Source organism: Manacus candei, unplaced genomic scaffold (assembly GCF_025592945.1).
Source record: "Manacus candei isolate 608988 ecotype Guabito, Panama unplaced genomic scaffold, ASM2559294v1 h1tg000008l, whole genome shotgun sequence".
Taxonomy (NCBI): domain Eukaryota; kingdom Metazoa; phylum Chordata; class Aves; order Passeriformes; family Pipridae; genus Manacus; species Manacus candei.
The window spans coordinates 22,624,101-22,631,180 of record NW_026138056.1 but is presented as its reverse complement, the minus strand read 5'-3'; the positions used below and the strand labels follow the sequence as shown (position 1 = coordinate 22,631,180).

At 38.0% G+C, this 7,080-nt stretch overlaps 1 long non-coding RNA gene across 1 annotated transcript; it reads left to right on the top strand.

Moving 5' to 3' along the window:
- The first annotated feature begins 1,082 nt into the window (after positions 1-1,082).
- LOC127462688 (uncharacterized) lies at positions 1,083-4,902 on the top strand. The gene is made up of 3 exons (XR_007900526.1): positions 1,083-1,145; positions 2,120-2,277; positions 4,829-4,902. It is a non-coding gene; the product is annotated as an uncharacterized LOC127462688 (long non-coding RNA).
- Positions 4,903-7,080: the final 2,178 nt, after the last annotated feature.

Sequence of the window (7,080 nt, the reverse complement as noted above, 5' to 3'; positions counted from 1 at the left end):
TCTGATGCTGACTTTTCTCAACATCAGCATCTGTATCTCTCTCTTGCCCATTTATAGAAATACATATAATACTTGTCTCCAGCAGATTAATATCTGTGTGAGATGTTTGTGCAGCAATTTACAAAGGTGCTGTGATAACACATGTAAGCATTTAAGCTGTATAGTGCTGAAAAATAAGCTTGAACTGGAACTGTGATTTGTTTCTGCCCTTGCAAGAGTTTTATAACTTTTCTTAATAATTTTTGTCTCTAGTACACAGCAATGTTGAAGTGTAATCTTTATTACTAAATGAATGAATGACTGGTGTTGCTTAGGGCACAGACTTAAAAACCATTTTCACACGAAGCCCAAGTATTGTTACTGTTGCTGTTGTCCTGTTGTTTTATTAGCTCTGAACAATGTTGGACTATTCCTGAAATCTAATAATCTCTGTAAAGTGTCTTCCCTCAGTAGCGTCTTTGATAATGGAGAATAGATTCTAAAAACACAATAAAAGCATAAAAGAGAATATTATCATAATCACTATAAAAAACTAGAAAAAAATCCAAACAAATGAAAAAGAGGTAGACTGCCTAGGAAGAAAAAAGAATATATACTAAATGCTAATTGTTAGTAATTTTGTGTGTATATTTATGATTTAACCTGCTAAGAGCCATGTTAAATACAGCATAGGATTTGGTGGAAATTTCAGTGCCAACAGCACACTCTTTATTTCTGAGGAGAAAAAGAAAGAATTAACCGAAAAATACGATATGTTTTACTCAAGTTATTAGTTGAATTACAAAAAACATATTTTGTGGGTTTTTTCCCTAATGGCCATCAGCTGCCATCATACATATATAAAAGGAAAATGGTAGTTTTAAATATTATAACTGTTCTGTATGTTCCTCGTATTAACTAAGAGCCTTATGATCCCTGAAGAGCAGAAATGGCCCCCGAGACAAAAGCGTCTTTCCAGTGTGTGTGCACGTGCATGCACGCGTGCATGTCTGCCTATGCATATATAGATATGTATGTGCACAAGGCAAAGAGCCTCACACGTTTATAACTGGAGAACAAACTCTTACAGTTTTCATTTGATTTTTAAAAGCAGAAAAGATGAGCACTAGCCTCAGAATGTCAGGATGTTATGGCTCTTTTGCTATGTAAGTGGAAGATATATTTTTTTAATTATAATCTTTTATACCAGTGACTTTTACATGAGGCAACATTCAGATGTTTTATGTTTCACATTTATTTCAACAATCATTGTCTCTCCCAAAATATTTTCCCTGAAACCTTATGTACAGGTAATAAAATCCTTGTACTGGAGCAGGTTCATCTGATAATAGCAATACAAGGTTGTCTGATTATGCCAAAACGATACTGGATAAAGGAGATTTTATTAACTGACTTTGAATGAAATCCATAACATCTATGATCTTTCTCCTTTCCAAATGAACCGAAAGCTTCATTAGAGATCAGAAACCTTTTTTTAAAGGATACATGCTAGAGTATAAAATACATTTAAATTGAAGGTAAGGAACAAATTATAACCATTAAATTTCTTTGCCAGAAATTCTACTCTCTGCTCTGCCTCCTGCCACTCCTCAATGTTAGGATCTTGATGCAGCATCTACATGCTAACACTTCAGGCAATTCCCTCCCCTATTTTAAGTAGTTCGAGAGGCAACCTCAGTTCACAGAACATCCTTAAAGAAAGGTTTAGTGCTGCTGGATGCCATACTTACCTTTTCTTCTTGTGTCTTTGTAAAGGTCAGTAGTACCTAGGTTCTACCATCCATATTAGGTTTCCAAGCACTACTCTTACTGGTGCTTCTGATGTGCATTTCACCTTAGGAAAATACTTTTTCCAGGAGGAATTTTGCCTGGCATGTTTCTGTGCAGGAACAAAAAGATGAGTGTTGTTAGCTATGTTCCTGTAGAAACAAGGTTTTCCATCCCTCTGTTTGCAAAGGCAGTTACCCAGTAGTCCTGGCAGTAACTTTTCTCCCTCTTTGGCTGTCTGCAGGATGACATGTCAGCATGAGCTGGGAGAAGAGAGTTGTATGCAGTCCTTTGCTTGCCAAAAGCTTGCTTTTTGTAGGAGCATTTTGCCTGACTCTTTCTGGTTTTGTAGGGAAAACCTCAGCAGAAAGAAGGTGCACACTGGGGAGTGTCAATCTTTCTTCCTTTGGCTCTGTCACAGTCCCATTTCTCCCCCTTGGAAGGGAATCCAGCTTCCCATTTAGAACTTTCACAGGACTTCTCTGTGCCCAGACTGAGGAGGAACGTCAGGTATTTCAGGGAATATTTCCTTCCTGAAATAGGAAGAGGCACTTCGCTCTGAGCTATTTGCCATTGTGCACAGCAGATTTTCCAAGCAACGTTGCTTGTGGCTCTCAGGCTACTTTTTCCCAAATATTTTTAGCAATTCAGTAAATTTCTATTTCAAAAGATTTTATTTGAAAAGATGAGAGTAATTGACTGTTATCTTGCTTAAAAACAAGCCCAAAAAGCCTTATTACCACTGCAGCAATTTTAATACAAATATTTTGGTTAAAGCACTTTAGCAAACAACAGACTTCTCCCATAAAACACGATATAAATCTCCAACATTAAAAATAAAGCACCAATAATTTAGGGGAATCCATATTTAAAAACAAACAAACAAATGCAAACACCTAAACTTTGGTTTCAGTTTGTGGTGACTAAAAATAAGGCCACTGTGGGGAAAGTGTCTTGAACGATTTAGTGAAAATGGTTGTGTTTGGTCTGGAAAAGAAAACTTTGAAAACTGCTTTATTTTAAACATTACAGTTATTTAAATCACAAAAAGTTGTCTTACAATTGACAAAAAATGAGATTGGAAGAAGAATTTTGCAAACCTGACATTTTTAATTCAGGATTATCCATTTCACATGATTTCTGACCTTACTTAAATACTGATTTCTCAACAAATTCAACAAAATGCTGGATTTTGCAAATGACATGCAATAAAATATGAATTCTGAGTGCCTGCTGCAAAAGTAATTTATTTTAGTGAACTGGATTATTTTGATAAAAATAAACTATTTTCAGCAGGGAAATAGTTGTTGTTTGTTGCTCGAAAAATGTATTTACTATAAGAAAACTTATTTTCTGTTACATAATGCAATTCCTTCAATTTTGAGTCTTTCTACGCTGCCTTGCAAATATTTTGTTTGCATCTGTTAGATTTAGTACAGCTACACAAAGTTGCAGCCTTATATATTTCCCTTAAACTAATTTCTAGGGCCTTATTCTATAGCTCCTGAATATGCTTTTAGCAATAAATTAAGAGCTTCTGAAATAGACATTATTAAAAAAAACCAAAATGACAATATGGTAAGAGAAGTCATAAACCACTTCATCTGCCCAAATTTCTTTAGATACCACTGAGTCCCTGCTGTAAATGGAAACAGTAGCGGCCACGCTTGCTTTCACCATACAAATATTTTTTGGACACTCAGGAGCTAAGTTTGTCTTTAAAGCTGCAGAATTGCCCTGATTGGAGACCAGACTGTAGTCATCGAAGGGTTAAAGCCAGTTTTGAATTTAAGTTAATCCATATGCTAATCTATTTTAAATATCCCTGCATAACTACCATCATATTTTTAGCAGCACAGTTTGTTGTTCCAATTGCCAACTATTTTTAATGATACAACAAAATAGGGCAGAATTTAGTTTTAAGGTTTATTTTGGCCTCTAACATTAAAAAGGGCAAAATCTCCCCTTGTCCAAGGATATTTCTTATTTGAATGGTCTATACCTGCCCTCTGCAATCAGCCAATTATTGTAAGCAGTGTGATGGGCCCAAGGTATTAGTGCTGAGAATGTACCTGCTGTCCCTTGGGTTAGGGATTGTTTTGCAATGATCACCTGTCCTGATTTGAAGATTGCATGACAGGACACTATTAAAGTAAGGGCAAGGAATTCAATTTCCCCATGTCATTTTCCCTGGCCTGGTTTTGAAAATAGGTCACTGTATTCTATTTGGATTTGTATATTATGACATCACCAACTAACATTTTTGTAGTGAAGGGTCTAGTCATATTTTCATTATAAATCCCTATTTTCAGAGGTTTATATACTGTAACTTGATCACAGAAAGAAGTTTCAGTCTAAATGGTGGCATGCAAGGTGTCTTCTAAGGAACATGGGTTTTACCCTGCAAATCACAACAGATACTTGTTCTGCCATTTCTACCAGAGTGAAAAATGAAAATATATTTTTAGCTGCAATTTGATATTGATAGTAGATTCCCTTAGAAAAAGATACCCTGCTATGTTTATCTTTTAATTAAAATGATATCCGAAAGAGCTGGGTTTCTCACGCAAGTCTTAATAAGAATCTGAGTAAGTATAAGTTATAAAATTGGTGACTTGGCATGTATATTTTAATTATGCAAATCCACAGTAATAAATGCACTTATATAATGGAAGGATTTAATAGGGTCAAAAACTGGTTGTTTGAAAAGGTTGGTAAATAAATCATATGGATCTGAATGTCAAGTTTATGTTTATCTCCTCGTTTAAACCGCTTTTTCACATAATGTGGAATTGTTTCTGAGGGAGCCAGCATCACTCTGTGGCCTAATATTTTAAATTGTGAGTAGATCCTAGCTTACACAACTGAATCAGCACAGCTGTGCAAATGTGTGTATTTAACACTGATTAAATGCTTCCACCTATACATTAAAAAATCCAAAGAGAAGTCCCTTACTACCATACTGTAGGTTTTTGCAGAATAGCTGTGGAATAGCATTTCATCACCTGCCATACACTTCTTAATGTATTTTATTTTTGGTTTTTTTGTTTTTTTTAATAAGATCAGGAGCAGCCAGCCAGCCACCGAGCAAAATGAAACTTCTTCCAAGACAAAGATAATAAAATATGTTTGAGCAACATGAAACGATAGTCTGAAGACTGCCGATGCAAGGAAATTCAGGGTTAATGCTGCGTTACTTCATTTTGAAGTCAACCCCATTGTGTCTGTTTATTGCAGGGGTCTTCAAACAGAGAGATCTCACAAGATGTGTCGAGGATGCTATAGCAGCCAGTAGGCTGAGCCCAGAGCCAGACTTTCAGATGGTTGAATGTAAAACTTCCAAATATTTTTTGGAGGGGAGGGGCATCAGGGAGGGAAGAGGAGGAAAATGGTCCCAGCTAGCATCACTGGTGGTGGCTGTGCTGTGGGGTTCAAGGTAGCACAAAAGAAAAAGGCACTCTATTACCCAGGGCCCTGCCTCATTTTGCCTAGATATCAAGATTCTTAGAGGTATTATTTTTACCTAGTCCTCAAAATACCCACTGATAATCCACCATCCCTTGCAAAGCCAACAGTTTGCTCCTTAAATGGGTTTAGTCTTCATTTTAATGGAAGTGAAACATAGTCGACGGAGGCAAATTAAAACCATATAATTTTGTAATCTTAGTTTAGCTATAATTGCGGCAATAAAACAGTGGAAAGAATAATTGGGGAACATATGTTTGTGAGTGACATTATCTAGGTGACTTCCCTTTTACGGCACTGCGCTGCTGTCCTATTTGTCTCCCCCTCCCTATGCATTGGAATGACAAACCTGCGAGCCCAGAGTTAATGCTGATTGCGGCAGCTGCTTACACACCGAGTCTCCATGGCAACCGGGGACGTTGCCACGCAACCGTATTCTTTTAGGGACAGGGAAAATGCCCAAAGGCTTACTAAAAATACATGGAAGAGGGAGAAAAAAAAATCTTAAATTTTCTTACTACTGTTAATGGGTATAAGGGACTGCGCTTGTGCTTGAAAGCAGAGGTCAGACAAATAAAAACCCAGCCCTGACCTTTCCAAAATTGCCTGCCGTTGCTTGAAATCTCCACCTTTATTGACAAAGATGACTTTTGATCGATTGTAAAATTGGTAGCTAACACGCGGCAGCCCTCGCAGCCTGCAAGATGCAGCGCCTGCCCATTGCTATTCTGGAGGGGTGGAAGGTCAGCTGAGAGCCATCAATGCCGTATTGATCAGCCGAGCTGAAAAATGCCCATGTTTCCAGCTCCTCGCACAGTGGGGCTGCGGCCCCAGCCTCCAGCACACTGTCGCCCTGGCACGCCACCGAGCGAGCCGTCCTCCCAGCAAAAGTGACATCACTTCACTCAGCTCAGCTGTTTCTGCAGTTTTCTATAAATAGCTAGATAAAAAATTGAAGGCTGCTTTTGGAGAATTTAGGCAGCCAATCTTATCATCGTCAGCAGACGAGACAGGCTGATTTTTTTTCCCCCCTACTAGTATTGCACTGCAAATTCTTCGTCCTGGTTTCTGGAGCTTGGCATAGAATAACCAAAAAATTTGAATGGTATACATGTCTGCATTCAGGATTGTGCTGGAATGGAGACTTAATTCATCATTCATCACCCCTCTAGCTGTTAAAACGTAATCAGATAGGAGTGAGGGATGGAGGGAGGAGAAAGGGTCGGCGCTGCCATACGAGACGTGCAGACCCGGCATTATGCTGATGCGGCATGTTTGCTGAGCTCTGTATCACTCTTACTTGCAGAAATCCCCACTTGTCAGGCTCCCAGGTGCCTCCCCTGAATTAAACAAACCATGAACTGGAGTCAGAGTTATACCAGGGCTCCTGTTGGCTGTAATAGTCGATACAAAGAATTAGAAGGAAGCAATCAGAAATGCAAACAAAAGCGCTGTTAATAAACGCACTTCCTATTTTTCCTTGATTCTGGTTTTGCTACTCTATTTCTTAATTAACCCTCTAAGATAGCTGATGAAAGAAAAACATCATTTTCCTGGTCTGTAAATAACCTCTTTCTTGATAGTATTTATTTCTGGAAACAGGAGCATTAAAAAGCTGCAAAACACAAAACGAAGTATGGAAACTGTCTCAATAAAAATGGGCATTCTGCAAGTTTTATGAAGTTTTGGATCTTATGGCAGTTCTTTTGGAAAAGGAAAGGAAAATAAACTTGTAAACATGTAAACAGGTCCAGGTGAAGAAAAGCATGTCTTCTGTAGACTCCATCTGTAGGTAACCATCATGGTGTTGTGTACCATGCCTTTGCCATCCCTGGGTTGCATTCCCAG